At 48.7% G+C, this 21,144-nt stretch overlaps 1 protein-coding gene across 1 annotated transcript in view; it reads left to right on the top strand.

Moving 5' to 3' along the window:
• STX2 (syntaxin 2) overlaps positions 1–21,144 on the top strand; it is a 204,110-nt gene that overhangs the window by 172,502 nt on the left and 10,464 nt on the right. Inside the window, exon 11 of the transcript XR_012376980.1 lies at positions 18,102–18,191. The gene's annotated coding sequence lies outside the window, so the exon portion shown is untranslated. The remainder of the gene's footprint in view (positions 1–18,101; positions 18,192–21,144) is intronic.

Here is a 21,144-nt window from a genome sequence, read left to right as displayed (position 1 = left end):
AATAACATATTTTTGTTTAACTGAACCTAACCTGCATATTATCACTTCACTAATGAAATCAACATAAAATAGTTAATACTTTATTTCACTCCTTTTTTTTCTGCAGTAAGTCTTGAAAATCTGGTGTGCCCTTTACACCTAAAGCACATCCCAGTCAGGGCCAGCCACAGTGCTAGTGCTCAGTAGGGATAGTGCTAGTGCTCAGTAGGGACAGTGCTAGTGCTCAGTTGCCACAGTGCTAGTGCTCAGTAGGGACAGTGCTAGTGCTCAGTATCCACAGTGCTAGTGCTCAGTAGGGATAGTGCTAGTGCTCAGTAGCCACAGTGCTAGTGCTCAGTAGGGACAGTGCTATTGCTCAGTAGGGACAGTGCTAGTGCTCAGTATCCACAGTGCTATTGCTCAGTAGGGACAGTGCTAGTGCTCAGTAGCTCAGACAAGTCCCTGTTGGCCACCACACTGACAGCAGAGATTCGCATGGGACTCAAAGGTGTGCTGGACCAAGCTGGACATTGTGCCAGGTCCTAGGGAGTCTGTAAGAGAAGGTTTTGCTATTAAGGACCTTGTAGTCTTGTGGGTTTTTTTGTTTTGTTTTGTTTTAATTACAAATGAAACAGTTGGAAACAATGCTAAGTAGATAAACTCAGTCCCAAGAATCCCTTCCTGCCAAACCCACTTCTCCCAGTTGTTCCGGAGACAAATGTGCCTCCAGGAGATGGAACACATGCCGGGTTTCCAGTGGGCGGTTGTGTGGTCACTGCCCCGAGTCACGGCTCTGAGGTCCGGGGAACTTTGGGGGCCAGACGGTCACTCCCTCTCTGCTGCCACCAGGTAAACTGAGGGCACAGCGGTGGAGCAACCCTGGCACAGACCATAGATCAGACAGATTTTTTTTAGGACAATAGTTTATGACTGAGGGAAATGCTTCCAGTGCTTTAAGTTTTAGAGCAGTAAGTTACAATATGATCTTAATTTTGTACAAAAATTGAGTATTAATATGTAGGTATCTGGAGAGAAAAAGAAGTGGCAGGAATTACAGCTTAATGTTAAGAATGACATCACCAAGTGGGGGAAATACGGCTGATGTTTCTTTTCTATTATTTTTCTAGACTTCATTTTTGTTTATAATGAAATTTACCATTTTCAAAAGGAAAAGTGTTATATATACTTTAGTGCCCTTTCTCCGGCTTACTATCTACAGGTCTTCAAAGAAAAACAAGTAAGTTCTTCATTTACAAGCATGTGGAACTTTCTCTAAATCGAACAGTGACATCCCTTAGTGTATATGTCAAATTTTCTTATTTTCAGAATGGCTTCATGTACCTTGTATCATTCTGGGCCCAAGACCACGAAAGGATTTCAAACACAGGAAATGGATTTGGCAGGTGGTCACTCTGTGGGGTTAGCGGGTAGGTCCTGGCCTACTTCTAGGGGCTGGTTCCAAGGACAGTTTGGTTCGTCAGGACCTTTGCCACGCTCCCGTGGTCTGCGTGGTATATCTGATGGCCCTTGGGCTGTGCTGTTGGTACACTTGCTGGGTGGAAGGACCTTCCCCCACCGGGCTACCTGGCATCTCTTGGCCAGGTGTGCTGGGTTGAATGGTGTCCTCCAAAAATTCACTCACAGGTCCAGCAGAACCTGTGAATGGGAACTTATTGGAAATAGGGTCTTTGCAGATGTAGTTGGTTAAAGTGAAGTCGTACTGGAGTGGGGGTGGGCCCTGAATCCACCTGACACCTGAGTCCCTGACGTCGTTATAAGAAGAGATACAGAGACACCCAGGGCATGATGCCAAGTGAGGGCGCAGATAGAGGTCCGAGCGAATCAACTGTGAGCCAAGGATTGCCGAGAGTCACCGGGAAGAGGCAAGGAGGGCTCCTTGCACAGAACCTTCGGAGGGAGCAGGGCCCTGACACACCTTGACTTGGATTTCTGGCCTCCTTTGTTTCAGCTGTTGTGCTAATGCTTTGGAGACGCAGCGCATCCTGGGCTGTGTCCTGGGCCAGGCCGGGGGCTGTGCTGTGTTCCCTGTGCTGGTGTCGCCAAGCCATCTGGTGTCTCTAGGGGTCGAGCACAGGAGACTTAACAAGGATACTGATGACACAGTGTTGCAAAACTAGAAGGACCAAAAGGGAGAGTTGAGGGACCCTGTACATTAGGGACGGCAGGAAGCAGCCACTACCCAGGGACCAGAGGACAAAGAAAAGCGGGGCATCACTAGAATCAAGGAGCATGGAGGATGGGCTGTCTCGGCATCTGGCCCCCTAGAAAATGGGGCTGCTCTACGGGGACCTCCAGGCTGGTAACATGGAGCCCCTGCACAGACTTTGTGGGGAGTGTTGCACTGCCGGGGAGGCTCGGGGCTGCCTGAGCTGGAGCTGCCCTGGCAGGAAGGAACCTGGAGAGTGGAAGCCCCACCTGCCGCCTCCTGCCAACCCTCCCCGTCCCTGCAGCCGGGGGTCTGGAAAATGTAGTTCCTGGTCTTCCAGCCTGAGCCCTGCAGCCCTACATGGGGCAGAGCATCGAAGGATAAGCATGGGGTGCAGAGACTGGAGGTAGACAAGCCGCACATGTTTTCTCACGTCATCCAAACCCTGAGGGATGGAAAGCTGAACGCATTGGCTCCATCCTGTGTCCGAAGAACCTGTGCACCTGTCAGCTGAGCCCTCTCTGCAGACTTGTCATGGATCAAGTTCCGAAGACCAAATTGCTGGCTTCACGGGGATGTTGTTTCGGTGGATTAATGGAGAATAATAACAATGCAGTGCATGATTTTCCGTGTGTGTGTGTGTGTGTGTGCATGTGTGAAGCATCCTTGTAAATCAGTTTTGCTCCTACTTAAAACAGAAAGGCTGTTTTCCCCTCTTGCAATTTAAAAAATCCACTTGGAAACTCGGAGTCTCATTGGATGAAATTTATCATCTCTGACATTAAAGGGCATTCAAGCCCGATCATGTTCTGGAGCCCCCGGGAAGCTGGTGAAGGCATGCATCTCCTGTAGTCTGTGGCCTCATGGTGCTCACCTCTGGCTGTGGGTATTAGGGTATTCTTGTCCTGCAGAGGAAATCCTTTTTGATAAGAATGGGATCATTCCTTTTGTAATTCTTTGAAACTGTGTAGTTCAGGGACTCCTCATCCACCACCATCTTTAGTCAAATTCAATTTGCCAGTTTCTTTTTCTGCAACAGGATTATGTGTGTTTTCAAAAGCAAGGGATTAAGCAGATACTCTGTGATAAAAATTCACGTCGGGCTGGAAGAGCATCTGAGAATTGAGGGAGTCAGCTGGGAGTTTAGCAGGGTGTCTTAGGAGGGAGACCTGCTCTGGGGGGCACGGGCACACCCTGGGGGCCTCTGCCCCAGGTCCCAGTCTCCTCCTCCCTTGCCATCCCCTGATCCCGCAGTCCAGTGGGGCTGCCCACACCCTCCTTGGTCTCCCACACCCTTCCCCCCACTCCTCCTCATCTCGGGGTCCTTTGCTAGGTTCTACCAGTCCCTGCTCTTAACCCTTCACTGCTTTCCATCAACCTTTGAATAAAACCCAAACTCCCGCCAGAGCCCGCACCTGGCCACCTCTCCTAGTGCGTGTTCTTCACCTTTTCTGTCCTCCTGTACTCCGTTTTCAGCCTTTGCCATGCTGCCCCTCCACCTGGCATGCCTTCCATGAGATATCCACACGGCTTGCTACTTCTTCTCATTAGGTCTCTGCTTAGATGTTACCTGACACCTTCTCTGACCTCGTTTTCTAGAAATTGTCGTTTCCTGCTTTTCTTCTCTACGTATACCATGCTATGTAGAAAAATAAAGAAACAGTCAATATGCAAGTAGTATATATCCAGAGTATAGTAGAATATATATGTTCTCCCAAAAGGTCTGTAATGATAGGGATTTTCATACATGACTTAGCATGGCTGTGTTCCAATAAAACTTTATTCACAAAAACAGGAGGCAGGCTAGATTTGGCATGTGGGCCATAGTGTGCTGGCACCTGCTGTAGAAAGCCACAGAAGATCATTGATGCCCATCCCCAAAGGGTCTGCAGATCCTCAGGCACGTCCTGGGTTTATCACCCTGGGTCTCAGCCTGCTCAGCTCCCTGCTGCCTGCTTCCTCCCACCTCCCACCTCCCGCCTCCTGTGGTGCTGCATCCACACAGCGGTGGCCACCCCCCATCCCCCATCAACAGATCTAAGAAGAGTGGGAGGGAGAAACCGAGTCGGTGAGCCTAGCCAGGACAGCAGGTGGAGCCAGTGGGAAATACACCTTGCAGGGTGCTCAGCTGCCCAGCCCTGCAGCGGACCTGCAATGCTCATGACTCACTGTATCAATGCGAATCCTGCAACATCTATTTTGCCACTTCAGAAAGCATGCTTGCTTATTATAGCTCAGACATTCAAGAGCTACAGCGTGGAGACTGGTGTGCAGGGCGGCTCGAAGGGACACAGCGTCTGTCAGCGCACCGATGCAGGGCCAGATGCAGCCTTCTGCCTGGGGCTGGGGGGGAGGCAGGGTATAGGAACGAGAGCACTGAGTGCATGGGTGAAGTTCTGGGCTCTGAAAAGGGCCAACTGTGTGAGTTTACTTACCTAGAAATGGGGACCACAGGATCAAACACAAAACCATGCGTGTTTATGGCTAATTGTGACCATATGGAAATGCAGACGGGGGGCTGCCAAGTTTTCTGACTTTTTCACCAGAAAGTATAAATTGTTTTTATATAAAATTTCCTATTTTTAGGAGTGTCTGGGTGGCTCAGTTGGTTAAGTGTCTGACTGTTGGTCTCAGCCCAGGTCTTGATCTCAGGTTTGTGAGTTCAAGACCCATGTTGGGCTCCATGCTGGGTGTGGAGCCTACTTAAAAACATTTTTTTTAATTAAAAAATGTAGCGTTTCCTATTTTTAAATGTTGATAATTACTTAGATATCTTGGGGCCACATAAAACGTTGTGGGTCAAATCCACTCACAGGCCCCCATTCTGAGTTATCTCCCTCATAAAACACCATGAGAATATAAAAAGTCTAGACTTTCTTTCACATTGAGGGATGCTACGGACATTCACTTTGCTTTTGTCAGCTTTTGGGGTGGAAAGATCCTACATGAATGAAAACAGAAACAGCAAATTTGTTGACAATTCCATACGGAGAGAGACAGCAAAAGCGAGCACTCTTTTAACTAGCAAAGCTTTCACCTTGAGTCCAGCCTGAGCAAAAGGAGTAACTTTTAAAAATGACCCTGGCTTAGTTCTAAGCACTGATGCAGCCCCTAATGACTTCAGCGTGCTAGACAGAGAGGCAGTCTCGTTTCCTCCCATCAGAAGAAATCAGGATGCTTGCTCCAGTCCCCGGGGCTGATGAATTTATGAGAGAGAAAGATTTTCTTTTGCAATTTGAGATGCAGCAGGTGTCCAGCCTGGGTGGAGAATTCTGCACGGGGAGATCAGAAACTTACATTTATTTTCTCTCTAATATGCGCCAGCATCTTTCACGTGGGCTGGTTATTTCAATCTTCCCAACCACCCTGCAAGGCTATGGGTCACAGTGCTCATTTCTCCAGGTGAGATTAAATAAGTTGCTGACAGCACGCAGCTAGCCAGCTGGAGAGCTGGGGACCCCCAAAGCTGAGTCTCAACTTGCCTTTTCTAGAGCTTTGCTGACCTCATACTTTGGACCTGATCCAACTGTCTTCTTTCCAGCTCCATGCCCCATGTCGGGCACTGCCAGGGGCAAAGTGGGACTCATGCAACATAAGTTCCGCTCAGCATGTCAGTGACAGAGGCAGGAAGGAAAACTTCTGGGGCAAAGCTCATAAGGTAAATCATGGCCTCGTATCTGCCCAGAGAGTTTTCCACTGGACTGATCCCAGCACTTGCAGATCCACAGCCCTGTTCACACTGCGTGTAGCTACAGCTGGGACCAGAATGCCTGGTGGCACCGGTGTCCCATCTCAGGATCCCATCCCGGCCTGCACTCAGTCCTCCTGCCTGCTTGGCCCACCTGACTTTGCCAGACTTTCTCAGTGTCCCCTTGTTTATTGTAACCTTGACACTTCTGAACAGTGTTGGATAAACCTCTGGTGGCCTACCCCCCCCCCCACTTTGGGGTTGTCTGATGTTTTCTCATGATGAGACTGGGGATATAGATTCTGGGGAAAAAATACCACAGAAAAAAATGTACCATGCCTCCTTGGTGAGGTTGGCCTTGCTCACTTGGTCGAGGTGCTGTCAGCCAGGTTTCTCCACAACAAATACTTGTCCTTCTCTTCCCATATTCTGGTCTTTAAAAGCAGGTCACAGAGTCCAGCCCGGATGTAAGAGGAGGGGAATTAAGCTCTATGTACCAAAATTCTATTTGATTTAAATTAACTTGAATTGAAAATGCAACAGCCAATCTGATGGCTACCCTATTGTACAGGGCAGACCTAAAGCATCTTGTAAGTTAGGGCTTCGGTATTGGGGCTTGCCTGGGGGTCCCTATGGCATAAGTCAGTCAATCCATAAGTGCCCCAAAGAAAGTCCAGATACTGTCATGTAATTGGGGTGTGATGGTGAATTTTTTTTTTTTTTGATGCTGAACTAAGACTCCGAAGCCCTTCTGGAAACTCTTCCCAGAGGATTCATAAAACCACACAAGAGCTTGGTCTTCCTTCTTGAGCTTCTATTTTGGGAAAACTGAGCCAATCATTGTCACATATAGGGATTAAAAGTGTCAGCCTATTCTGGACTCCTCTTCATTTCAGAAGGCAGTAACCACAGGATGATGTTGTTTTGACCACAAATAATAGGAAAGTGGGTGACAATGTCCCCTCACCTCCACAAGCCAGTCTGTCTTTGTGTGTCTGTCTGTCTGTCCCATTCTCCTACACACCCCTGGTTCTGTCACATAATTGCCCTGTGCCTCAGTTTCCCCGTCTGCAAAATGGGGACAAAAATAGTGACCCATTGAAGGGCTTGCTGCAAGAAATCAATGAATTTGTCTATGTGACGGTGGCTGGTTCAGTGCCTGGTGCCACGTTAGTCACAATTACTATTGTCCCAGAGTCACTCTGCTGCCGCATTGTGACCACGGCCGCCAGCCTCACCAAGACATGCTACTGATTAATACGTTCAAGGCATTTCACTCGTACACTAAATGTAATTTTTAAAAGGATCTTTATATCACTATTATCAAATGAAAACCCATATTGCTTATTGTATATTTAATCCAACTGGAGAGATATAAAATAGAAAGGAGGCAATCTTTGAAGTTCTGTGTGCGGTGGCCTGCCCATGGCTCAGAGCCCACGGCCCACTTTCTATGTGTAGATGAGACGAGCCAGGAGCTCAGCACCTGCTGAGATGCTCTGCAGGAGGACTCCAAGGGGTTGAGGACAGGGGTAACTTTGTCAGGATATGAGTCAGTTGTTTCAAATGCCAGGTCCAGGCACCGCCTAAAATTACCAGAGAAACACGCTTGGTTTGGGAAAAGCTTTGCTAAGTGACTCTGCGGGTGGTTTTGCCAACTCGCTCCCAGCCTTTACCTGAGTCAGAGCCCACGGGAGGCACCGGCCCTGCAGACGCGGCCAGGCTTGGACACTAACAGAGCAAAGACCATCGGAGCCGCCGTCTGGACCCCAAGCTCTGCTTCCATGCTCCCGAGCCCCTAGATTGTGTTGAGAGACAGCTGTCTCTCCATATCCACAGTGGGTGTGCTTGCCGGCAGCAGAGGATTCAGGCAGATTCTTGCTGGAGCAGGATGTCGTTCAGTGAGGATGAGAAGCAGGGCGTCCCCTTACTCTTTTAAAAATAAACTTTGAGTTAAAGGAACTTGGGGATGCGAAGTTTGGAGAATCAAGACAAGTAGCATCTACTCTTTGATCCAGAGCCCACTCTGCCTGCAGATGGGACAGCCCCATTTCAGAGCGGGGCATTTCTGTCATGACGGAGGGGACTGGGAAGCTCAGAGTCCCCTGCGGAAGGGAGCCCGCCTGAGGTCCGCTCGACGGCGAGGTGAGCATGCATTGGTGCACAAACTGTTCAACGGAGCTGGCAAGGTGTGGCCCATGACCCCCAAACAGGTCTCAGACAGGCTTTCTTTAGTTGCCAGCATTTTAAATTGGGGAAGTCTCACCTCAAACTAGTGGTTTCTGGTTTTTCTTCAAAAATAGAAGATGTGGGCGATGCTTGCCCATGTTTACTGTTGGCTGGGCCTGGTTAACAGGGCCTTTCCTCAGAGAGCAGACACCCTTCTCTGCCCCAGTCCCAACCACCACCACTGACCATCAGCGCCGGGCTGCCTCACGTGCCTGGGTAGCTCCTACGCTTTGGGAGCCAGCTGGTTTGAAGTCTGCCCTGTAAGGTCATCTGTGCCAGAACCTCTGAAACCCACTGCCTCTTGACTTCTAGAAGAAGGAAGCTATGACACTGGTGAGCTTTGCTGTCTTTGTACCTTTGAGGGGTGCCACTGTGCCCCACTGGCATGGCCAACATGAGGGTGAATTGTTCAGTGAGGATGTGGGGATGCAGGACTCCCAACACCCCTTGCTGCCCCAAACTGCTTGGCAGTTTCTACAAAACCTAAATGCATGTATAGGCCATGGTCCAGCAGCTCCATCCCTAGACAAATACTGGCCAAGAGATACACACATCCACCAAAAGACATGTTCAAGGATGTTCTTTGCAGCACTATTTTTAAAGGCTTCAGAATGGAGTCAACCTCAGTGTTCAACAATAGCTGAAGACGAATAAACAAATATTTATACGTGAGATGAAGTGAAGTAGAGCAAGCTGCTATTTCACACTCTCGTGGATGGATCGTGGACAAAATATTGACAAAAATATCCGGACAGACACCAAAAAGATGTCTCCATTCCATTTGCATAGAGTTAATGAAAAGGCATAATGAATTTGTGGAGCTAGAAGTCACAAGATGGTTTACCTTTTGGGAGGGTCTTGACTGGGAGGAGACAGGAGAGAAATTCAGGGCTGCTGGAAATGGTCTGTTTCTCCATCTGGGTTATGATTATGCTGATGTGAGCACTTTGTAAAAATTAGCAGAGTTGTATGCCTATGATTTGTGCACTTTTGTGTATGTATGCTCTGTTTTAATCTAAAAAGTTAGCTTAAAGGTATCTGAAAGGCGTCAGATGTACCTACCACATGGCAGACAGGTGTGGATCTAAAACTAAGGACATATTTTCTAACACCCGCAGGGCCCTGAGTCATAAGGAAAATTCTGTTGATACTAATGGAAGTGATCTGTCTTTGGGGAGAGAAAAGTCTGTCTTACTGAGTCAACGTCTGGGAAATATGGAGAGCTCCTTAACTCGTCTGAATTTGCAGCCTAACCCTGCCTCATTGGGACAGATTGTAGAAGCACCATTTTCATTTGCTCACATAGCTCAAGGTTGCTGTAATCAAGAATCTGAGATTTGGTGGAGAAAGGCCCCTGGCTGGAGGGAGAGCATGGAGCACAGAAGCTCTCAAGAGGTAGCGCCATGTTGTGACAATACTAACAAATCATCTCTTGCAAAAGCAAAACACTTTTTTAAAAAGGCACTTAAATATTTCACGTTGCTGTGTTATTTGTAGGAGGGTCCTAGGAGGCCCATCCTTTACATTAACTAAGTTATAATCGATACGTTTTCTTTCTCACATTAGCAGCCGGCAAACTCAGTACTTAAATGTGATATTCAGTCCATGGGTAAAAATCTTCTTTATGTGATTTCCTTGGCAGACATTTTTCTACATAGTGTTCTCTTTTTCTTTTAATCATTATTCTTAACTGCCTTATTGCATAAATATTTTTTAAAGATTTTATTTATTTGAGATAGAGTGAGAGTGAGAGGGAGCGCACAAGCAGGGGGAGCAGCAGGGAGAGGGAGAAGCAGGCTCCCTGCTGAGCAAGGAGCCTGATGTGCGGCTCAATCCCAGGACTCCAGGATCATGACCTGAGCTGAAGGCAAATGCTTAACCGATGAGCCACTCAGGCGCTCCTGCATACTTATTTTTATTACAGGCATCCTTGAATCCTTCTTTTTTTTGAGAGTAGGTGGAATGCAGTTTATAAATTAATATGCATTGCATATGCTGAACAAGTATAGGGTGGAGACACATTTTATGCAGGGATTCAGTTCTGAAGTCAACAGGTTATGCTGAAATCACATATAGGAAAAATGGCCCTGAGAGTCCCCTTGGCAGGAGCCCTACTGGAGATGGACCTAGCAAGTGCCAGCCTTTCCCACTAGCATTGGAGAAGACTGCTGTTTATTGGTTGAGGACCAGACGCGGTGGTGGTTTGCCTTTGGGGACCAGTGGTCCCAAGGAACACTCAGGGAAGAAACTCATGGACACATGGATGGGGTCATATTTGCCTCACTTCAGGCTCTGCCCCCGGAGACATGGGTGGCACTCTTTGTAACATAAAACTCACCATTTTGCAGTGAAAAATTCAGTGGTGTTTAGCACATTTATGATGCGGTGCAATCACTACTTCTATCTCGTTCCAAAACCCTCTCATCAGCCCAAAGCAGACCCCGTGCCCATTAACAGCCACTGTTTACCCTCTCCTTGCCCAGCCCCTGGCCACCATCAGGGTGCTTTTTCTGTCTGATTTACCTGTTTTTGACATTTCATATCAAATGTATACAATATGGGACATTTTATGACTGGCTTCTTTCACTCAGCATGTTTTTGAGGTTCATTCATGTTGTAGCAGGTGTCTCTGCTTCATTCTTTTTTATGGCTGAATAGTATACCATTGAGCGTCAAGACCGCGTTTTGTTTATCTGTTCATCAGACGATGGACATCTGGGTAGGTTCCACCTTTCGTCTATTGAGAATAGTGCTGCTCTGAACATTCATACATGAGTATTTGTTTGAATACCCATTTTCAGTTCTTTGAGGTGTATACCAGGAGTGGGATTACTGTGGTAATTCTGTTCCACTTTTCTGAGGCATCATCAAACCGTTTTCCACAACAAGTGTACTATTTCACATCCACACCAGCTGTGTAGGAGAGTCCCAGCTTTTCTGCATCCTGGGAAACGTGGCATGTTAACTGTTCACCCTTCCTCTACCCTTACTCCCCAACCTTGAGAATCCTATGTGAAAGAATTCCCATAGGTTCAACTCCATTGTTTTTGGTAGAGAAGACCTCTTTTTGGGGCAGCCTGTGCTCTGATGAGGGTGACCATTGGGAACCAAGCAAATTTTCAACTGTGCTTATTTTCCATTAGTAGGACAGAGCATAGGTTCCAAGTACATGTAAGTTAATGAAATACCTTTATGGAGAGGAGCTTTATTTAAAATTCAAACATTTCTCTGGTTCATGAGCTTGCATTAGAACCTGATTAACATGTTATATTTTTCCACTTGAGCTTGTCTCTAATCTGTGTTAGAAAAATAGGTTTTAAATAGCACAGTGCTTCTCTGCAATTACAGTATTGGCATATGTAGTATGCCTGAATGTCACACGGGTCCGGAAGAGCGTGTGTCTGTCATAGTTAAAGCAAGTGCACGTTTATAGATTTTCCTGAGTATAGGGAGGAACTGAAAGGCTTGTCTCTACCCTCCCGGGACCTGAGCATGACAGGAAGCCAGATATAGTTGTTTCAGTAACCGTCTGTTTATTGGCATAACAATCTCTCACATTCAAATGGCCCTTCCCAGTTTGAAAAGTGCATGTCTATGCATTCTTTCATTTAAATTGACACTCAGTAAATGTTAGAATTAGGCCTCAAACCCAGGTCCTCCCGGTCCCAATGATTTCTCCATATCACGTGATGATTTAGCCAATAGTCCTAGCCTTGAGCTTAAGGGGCACGAGTTGGGTCAGGACCCCGGACAGCACCCCGGACAGCACCATGGACAGCACCCCAGACCAGGGCGAAGGATTCCTTCCATTCTTCTTCCTTTGTTTCAAACGCTGTCACCCCAACCACCCCCCTTACACACGCACACGCGCGTGCACGCACACACACACACACACACACACACGAAACACACACACAATCCCTTCTCCTTTCAAACCTCCATCCTCCTGGCTGGGGCTCTAGGCGAGAACCACTCATGAAGCCTTTTCAGAAAGAAAAACATTATCAAGCACATCCCAGTGTTGACTTAAATTATTTTTATTATATGTTATTATAATTGATCATCGTTACAACCTGATTTTACTAGACTTGCATATTATAACTACATAGTCTATATTACATTCGAACTTACTATGATTATGTATTTATAATTCATAACATAATTACATGTGCCCAGTGATAAAACTGGTTTATAAAATTTTTACAGCTTTCCTAAACCATAAAACCAAAATGAATGAACATATTTGAGAGAAACAAATATGTGAGGCCAGTAAAGTCCAAATTCAAACTTGCTGTAATTTAATATGTCAGATATTATTTTGCTTAAATTTTCCTTTATAGCGAAGATAGCTCCATTTGACAGTTGGCTGAATGTTGATTCACCATTTCTCCCACTGACCTTTCAACTTCCTGCAAAGCCTTTGATTCTTTTTTCCCCCAAAGATTTATCTGAGAGAGAGAGAGAGAGAGAGAGAGAGAGAGAGAGAGAGAGAGAGAGCAAGCAGGGGAAGCAGCAGGCAGAGGGAGAGAAAGAAGCAGACTCCCTACTGAACACAAAGCATGACATGGGGCTCAGTACCACAACCCTGAGATCATGCTCTGAGCCAAAGGCAGATGCTTAACCACTGAGCCACCCAGGTGCCCCTAAAGTCTCTGATTCTTAAGCACATATGAAGTCATTTGCCTCCATCTACGTGACCTTCACTGACTTTTCTTTATCTCAGGGTGATCAGGTCGGCAATTTTGTCTCCCACCCTGACAGGCTGTGTTTCTGCTATCATAGCACACATGATCCTGCACCAGGGTCCCCAACGGCCACACCCGTGAGGAGGGGCTGTCTCTCACTTGCTGTTTCCGGGGCGTCCAGGGAGCCCCGGTGCCTGACACACACACACACTGGAGGATGTTACTGAAATGAAGAGAACTGACAAGTCATGAAGGAGTGCTTTCTGTTTCTCATGTCACTGTTTCCCTCCGGGGAAAGTGGCCATCTTACCATCAAAATGTGGATTTTATTACAGTTCATGGTGAGGTGAGGTGGGGTTTCTGAAGACCCAGGTTCCCCCTCGCCTAGCCCTGGAGCTGCTCCCGGGAAATTTGGGGGAAACTCCGGCTGTATCTCTACGTTTTAGGCAGGGGCTGCGTCTTAGCTTGGGAAGCTGTAACAAAATTCCACAGACTGGGCAGCAGAAGCTTTATTTTCTCACATTCCGGGGGCTGGAATTCAAGGTGCTGCTGTCTGGTGAGGGCTCTGCTCCTGGTTTGTGGGTGGCCCCCTTCGAGCTGTGTCCTCACGTGGCCTTTCCTCGGTGCACGTACAGAGAGCTCTCTCCTGCCTCTTCTTCTCATAAGGACACGGGTTCTACTGGATTAAAGCCCCACCCTGTGACCTCATTTAATTACTTCCCTAAAGGCTCCATCTCCAAATATAGTCATAATGGGAGATTAGGGCTTTAACATATGAATCTGGGGGGACACAATTCAGTCCATAACAGGTAGCCAAGGCAACATAGTGGGTAGGCACAAGTTGGCAAACTTACCTTTGGTGACCCTATATCTTCTCCTTTCTCTCCTTGCACACAGGGAATGCACCCCCACCCCATCCTGCCTGCACCCAGCACCCCCTGCCACTTCACCGTACTAATCCTTTATTCTAATCAGGTCTGACTTCTTTTACAAAGTGCCCAATTTTTAAGCTAACTCAACCTGTAGACATATCTATTATGGGAGGGAGTACACAGTGTATGTTTTTATCTGAATTAAGAGCCAACATTTAAAAACAGGGATATTTCAGATAGAAACCCAGACCTCCAGCTCCTAAAAACCTGGAACAACTGGGTTCCCTTTCCTACTATGCCTCAACACGTTGAAGCCAAGTTGCAGCTGACCTCTTTAGTTGGGGCATGAGCATTTCCAATCACTGTATTTCTTATCACTCTAGAATGTTCTTCTTTTTGGTCCCATCTACTCCTTTATACTGCCTGCTCACTCCCTGGGGTGTTTGAATTTGTAACTCTTGCCTGCGTCCTTCTCTTTTTCCCTTATCCTTATCAGAATTCTCTCCCCCCATATTTTGGCTAAAGAGGAGATAAAAAGCCAAGTAAGGCTATTCCAGGTTAATGCATTAGTGAATATTAATGAATCAAAAAACTCCATAACTAGTGCTTTCTGCAATCGCCCTTTGAAGGAGGTTCTAGGGGTACAGAGTCCTCAGATCAGATCCCACAACTCTGGTCGGCCTGCTGGAGCTGGTCCTAACTTCTGTGTGTTCCTCTAGGAAGCAGAGATAAGGCCTGAGCTCCTTCCCTTGTGGGCTTGAAGACAGTCAGAGTCAACAAACTATTGTGCATCTTGATTCTTACAGGGCAGGCCCTGTCTCACCACGCATCCACCGTTTGGTAAATCTGAAACCCTCTGACTCTGTTTGGCTTTACACTTAAAGGATTTAAGACTCAAACTGTTCCTATGGCGATGCTCAAGCCCTCCCAAGGAAAGCAAATCTGAAATTCCTGCAGAAGCGAGGCTGGTTGTGCTCTCTTCCTGCCGCTATTTCAGGTCAGGAGCGCTGAGCTAGGAGGGTGATTTCATGCAGTGGTGTTTGGAAAGTTCTTCATTATCTCAGTCCTGGTGATGCGTGAGTCACCAGATCCTCGACTTCAGGCCGTGGGTGTGTGTCGTCAAACTCAGCTTCTGGCTCTCCGATGCGGTCCAGGGTCACCAGTGTTGCACCTGCACAATGGGGGATGACAACGGGGGCACGGCTTACGCTGTGGCATAGAATGGTGCATGTGCACCTGGCATCCGTGGCGCTGGCGTGGCTACTCGCTTACCGCGGGCAGTGGGAAGCCCTGCTACTCAGACATGAGTGTCAGATTATATTAAATCTACTCTGTTCTCCTCCTCCCTCTCCCGAGAATTGTCATAGCTGGTGCCACCCGCGCCTGTTGGGAGACTCATTTTGTCGTGTTGCGACCACAAGCCCACATCTTTTGGGGGCCTGCTGGTCTCAAGCATGCGACCAATACACAAGGTGATCTGTATTTTGTTTGGTGGCATTTCTTTGGTGGTGCTGATTAATTCAGAAAGGAGCCCTTTAATTGGAGCGGGGACAGCATCCCTGGGTGGGCAGCTCTGGTCCTGCACAGTGTCAATGATGAGAGCTTCCAGGGTAAGTCTTCCCACTTTTCAGCATCTTAATAGGATCAGAAGCATGAACAGCAGACATTTTCTGAATCTTTCCCCAAGTACTGCAAATACATGCATGTCAGAGCAACACCGTGCCCCTGTTACGACAAGGGGCACTGTCTGCAGGAACTGTAGTATGCAGGACAAGACCCCCCACCCTCACCCCCGGCAACCAGCCCCATAGCTCCCTGCCCCCACCCACCTCTAGGCTTTCTCGGGGGTAAACAGCAAGTATGGATAAAGTGAGGTACCCATAATGTGGAGAATAAATCCCCGTCTCTGCAGGCTCAAACTGGTATCTTCTCTGTCTTCTTTGGGCCTTTGCTGGGTGCCTTTGTCAGTGAATGGGCGTCTTTCGGCATCATTGCGTGAAGTGCTGTGGCACCCTGCTCAGGTATTTTGTGATGATTTCAGCGTAGGGTGGAGGATTGTTTGGGGTGATTTTGTTTTCAGCAGCTCCTTCTGTGGTTGGCTTCTTGCGGGGTGGCGGGGTAGTGGGGGCGTCCAGTATAGTAAGTGGTACCTGAAGTGCCAATTCATGCCTGGACTGATTTGGAGAAATGGCATCCGCAAGAGAGGGTGGCGATTCTTTCCCTCTGCACGGTGACACCATGGCTCAGTGCTTCCTGGACAGGATTTAGGTCCTGAGCCTTTTTCTTGGGAAGATTGATTTCATCAGGTTAAGCAAGCCGACCTTGAGTCACTAAGAAGGAACATAAACAGAACAAGGGGATGTAACATTTCTATAGCCCCCAGAAAACTGGGTGAAAGAGGCAGCACTGTTCCCCTTCCTGATGTTCCTTTCCTGCAGTCCACTCTTCTAGGCGAGGTGCAAAGAGAGGCGATGTCATCTGGTGGTGGAATGTGGAAGGTGGGAAGATGTAGGCAGATGTGGTGGTGCCTGCAATGGGGAGGGGCCACCTGTTTGAGCCATGACTGTGTGCTCGGTGTTGTGTGAGAATTACCGTGCTGCATCTCTATGCCATCTGATCGGGTAGTAGGCACTTTTACATCCTTAGACCTCAGAGAGTGTGGAGGTGTCAGACAGCCTACTCGAGACCACGCAGCTTGCAGGGAGAAGGGCTAGAAGTTGTAGTTAGGCAGTTTGACCTCAGAATCCATACTCCAACCCCTATAACACCCAAGTGTCTCCCATAAACCTCTGAGGCATGGCTGTCTTCATCGACTGCTGGGCGTCAGAGGTCTCCAAGGTCAGGCCTCTGGTGTTTGGATGAGTACACCCATCCCCTGTAGACCTCCAGCACCATGGGGGAATACCTCCTGAGGAGGCAATGTGATTCCCATAGGTCGAGGAGTCCCCACCAGTGTGGTGTGTGGGTAAGGCGTGTGGAGGGTGCGTCCTTGTGTTTGATCCAGAGAGGGGAGGAGCTCCTGATTACGGTGGTGGAGAGGAAGGGATGTTGACTGAAATATGGGACCTGGGGATAGTGAGGAGGAGCCCCTTTCCTGGGGGAGTGTCTGAAGCCACAGGACTCTCGGCCCCTTTCCTGTTGGAAGGGTGAATGGAGCATAAAACTAGAGCACTCAGGGTGTGCTGGAGGGGTTGCCAGATCAGTTCAAGACGTGGGTGGATATCAGCTCGCCGAGGGAGTGACCGGAGGACGAAGGTGAAGGGCCAGGCAGGCCGGGAAATCGCGGACCTGCCGGCTGGAGGCTGAGCCGCCAGTGGCCTCCCGCTGTGGCCGTTCATTGTCTGCATCGCCTCTTTCTTGTCCCCCCCCCCCTTTTGTGAGAGCCCTCAGCGCACTCACTGAAGTCATCTTCAGACTGCTTTATTATTTTCATTTCCTCTGGAGTAAATGCATCCTGATTGTTGATTTTGTGGAATCTGTCTAGTACTGTGAGGTTTTGTTTTTTCTTACTGTGTTTCGGAATTTCTATTTTCAGACTTTTCTTTAACGGGGAATTTTACCCCCAATTCCTCTCTCTTTCTGTGCTCAGCCCCACCCCTGTCTGACCTCTCTGTAGTTACTACACCACACCCTGAATGCCCCCTGTCTTGAATTAGGTTTTGTTACTGGTAGCTCACAGTTCCCATACTCGGTGATAGTGGGGCATAACACGGCGCAGACACTGAGCCAGTGGGCAGCTCCTTCGCTTCCCCAGGTGCATTACCTCACATAAGCTAGAATTCTGGGCAGACATCCATTACTTTCAGCTTTCTTTGGTGGCTGGGGGCTGGACCAGCCTCGGGTCAGGCGCTGAGCTCTGCTCAGGTCTCTTGCCTCATGCAGGAACTTTGAATCCCACATATTCTGAAAATCCAAACCAAACCAAATCAAACCTGGACTCCCAATTCTGTGCCTGTCTGGGTGGAGAATCTGGCAGGTCCCAGAGTTCTGCTCACCCCTGGTGCTCCAGCCACTCATAGTCCTCAGAGATTTTTACCTCATTTTTGAGCAGGACAACCCTTTAAAATTTTCTCTAGCACTTATTATGGCAATGTGTTTGGAGCAGTGTTTGTGAGGAAAGGGTCAGGTCAAAGCTTGACTTAACAAGATTGCCTTGTTAGGATACAGACATGTAGTGCAGGTAAGCATGCCACACATTGGGGGTGAATTATCTGCTGGGAACCTCACCAGGTACTTAATACATATTATTTTATTATATTCTTATAACATCAATGTGGAGCACTGTTACTCCCATTTTATAGAGTAGGACACTCATGGCTCAGAAAGAAGAAAGAAGCTGGTCCCACATCACATGGAGTATGGATTGCAGAATCACCCCCAATCTGGGGCCTACCTCCAAAATCAGAACCCTTAGCCACCATGCCCTGCAGTGTCCCTGAAGTTGGGGGGTCACCTCACGAAGCTCTTTCCTTCTGTCCTAGAAAAATGAACTGAAGGATGCCGCCCAGGGGGAGCACCGCCTGAGACCGCATGATGCCGGCCTTCCCGCAAGGGCCTGGCAGCCTGACAAGGTAACGGGAGGATGGGTGGCAGGGAGGGGCCTTGGGGAAGGGGGGCAGGGGCAGAGGGCACCACACAATGCCACCCAATGTGTGGGTGGCCAGTTCCCGGGCCACAACTCTTCTGTTCCTTCATACGACGCCCGCACAAAGCACTCAGTGCCGTCTCGTTCAGTGTTCACTGGTGATCTCCACCTAGAAGTCTGTTGGGATCGTGTTCTTAACAAGGTCAGAGCAAACCCTTTGGTGTCCCCCAAACCCACCCATACCAGTCCTCCCTCAGCTCTCATCAGCCCGGTCCATGGCACTGCTATCCACCCAGCTGCCCAGGGCGAGGTGCTAGGAGCCATCTGGATTCTTCTCTGACCTCACACCTGCATCTGACTCGTCAACCAACGAGCAGTGTCAGACCTTCCCTCCCCACTGTCTCCATCTCTGTCATAGCCTCCAGGCTACCACCCCGAGGCTGAAAACATCCCCTAATTGGCCTGACTCCCTGGAGTGCTCTAGCTACACAGCCGGCTGACGATGCTCCTCAGAGCAGCCTTCCAATGCCTCCCGTAAATGGAAAGATGCACCTCCTCATGGCGCCATCTTGGTCAACCTGATCTGCCCTTCAGCCTTCCACTCATGAAGCTCTGGCCACCCTGACCCTTTTGTTCCTCAGTCCACCAAGCCTGTCTCAGCACTCAGTAATTTTCTCTACCCTGTCATCTTCAAAGACCTGCCAGCTTCTTGGCACGCATTCCGAAGAGTTACCTTGTCAGCAAGACGGTCCATTGCTGCACATTCTGTGCCCGTCCCTTGCTCCTCCTTTGGTCTTTGCGACCTCACTGGTTTTGTTTTCTTGTATCTCTTATCACGTAGTCCATCATGCATCTTCATTTATGTGTCTGTCTGTCTCCCCGCTGCGAGAACGCCAGCTCGCAGGGAGCAGAAGCCTTTGCTGTCATATTCATCAGTGTCTCTCCAGCGCCCATAAGAGCCTGCGTAGTAGGTGCTCAGAGAGTATTGGTTGATGACTGACTGGTAGTTTGCGGTTGCTAATTTCATAGCCACACTAATGCACATTTCAAAGAATAACTGGGTTCTAACAATTCACAAAAACAATGGAACTTTCTTGATTTGACACTTATTTTTCTGCCTTCCAGTTGGCCAATTTCTTTAAAAAGATGTGCTTTTCAGAAAATAACAAGTGTTAGCAAGGCTGTGGAGAAATTGGAACCCTCCTGCACTGTTGATGGGAATGGAAATTGTACAGCTGCCGTGCAAAACAGGATGGCGGCTCCTTAAACAATTAAAAATAGAGCGACCGTATGATCTAGTACTTCTGCTTCTGGGTATATTTCCAAAAGAATGGAAAGCAGGTCTTGAAGAGATATTTGTATACTGGTGTTCTGAGCCGCACCTTCGCACTGGCCAAAAGGTGGATGTAGCCCAAGCGTCCGTCAGCGGCTAAATGGAGGAAAAACTGTGGTCTATATTTACAATGAAATACTATCCAGCCTTAAAAAGAAGGACCTTCTGACACCGGCTACCACGTGGCTGAACCTTGAGGACACTATGCTCAGTGCCATAAGCCAGTCCCAAAAGACAGATACTGTGTGATTCTACTCAGGTCCCTAGAGATTCAGGGACTAGAGCCTCAGAGACAGAGAGGAGAATGGCGGGACCGGCGGGCTGGGAAGGGAGGGTTAGGGTTTAACGGGGACAGAGTCTCAGCCTGGGGAGGACGAAAAGAATTCCGGAGACGGACGGAGGTGATGGCTGCACGACACACAATGTTGCTCGTGCCGCCGAGCTGTACGTTTTAAAACGGCTTAGAGGGTTCAATTTTATGCGATGTGTATTTACACCATTTTCTGAAGAGCTGCTGTGATCAGTGCGTCTCAGCCCTCCGGGGAGGGCTAGCCTCCCGCCAGCCCAGCAGCCCCCACTCTCTCGTGTTCTTTCTTTCCAGATCTGCTCTTGGGAGAGGCTCTGATAAAGTTGGTCTCACTGAGGCATGAATGCATCATGAGGCTTAGGGACTCTCTCTGCCCGGGACTATTTTTACTTAAACAGGAGCAGAAATGTAAAGTCATGGTGGTGTTTCAGACAGCAGATGCAGGCTGAGAATAGGGCTGGGGAGCTGGCTGTAGGGCCCGTTGAACCTGGGACGGTTTTCTCTCTTCGTCTCACCCCATGTGCCTTCTGTCTGCTCCCAAGCGGGGCTTCTGTGCCTGGCGTGGTGATGGCAGATTTGTGAGGGCACAGAGACGGAGCAGAAGCAAGGGCGATGGTCCTGCCCGGGGGCATCTAGCCTGGCTGGTGCTGGTCAGCAAAGGGGTCGAGTTGGAGCTCTTGGGCATCGCCATGCAGGCGAGGTCTCCTCTCCCGGACCTGCTGCATGGCTGTGCCCATGGGCAACACTGCCCCTGTAGGATCCTAACAAAACCCAACGTGTTTTCACTTAAGGTTTGAAACTTCTCCCTATGCTGCCTCTCTGCTTTGGCCTTTTAAACAAGGCTGTGAGGCACACACATGAGCTTGTATTCCTTTCAGCTTTGCAGAGGGAGAGGGCGCCCAGTGACTCACCAGCACAGATGGGAATAGCAGAGTTTTGTGAGAGAGGGCAGGGAGACTGGCAGAGCCCTGCAGCTCAGCCCTGCCCCTCTGCATGCTCTGCAGGCTCAGTGTTTCTTCTGCGTGCCTGGCCTGGCTACTGAGAGAGAGATGGGTACAGGGATGGGATGGGATGGGATGGGGGTGGGGTCAGGTGGGGATGGAGATAGGGATGGAGATGGGGTTGGGATGGAGATAGAGATGGGCATGGGGATGGAGATGTAGATGGAGATGGGGATGGGGATGGAGATGGAGATGGGGATGGAGATGGAGATGGAGATGGGGATGGAGATGGGGATGGAGATGGGGATGGAGATGGAGATGGAGATGGGGATGGGGATGTAGATGTAGATGGAGATGG

Source organism: Callorhinus ursinus, unplaced genomic scaffold, assembly GCF_003265705.2.
Source record: "Callorhinus ursinus isolate GAN/ISIS: 27379988/994484 unplaced genomic scaffold, GSC_fseal_2.0 scaffold97, whole genome shotgun sequence".
Classification (NCBI taxonomy): Eukaryota; Metazoa; Chordata; class Mammalia; order Carnivora; family Otariidae; genus Callorhinus; species Callorhinus ursinus.
Note: the sequence above shows the minus strand (reverse complement) of the source record. Positions and strands in the feature narration are given on the sequence as shown.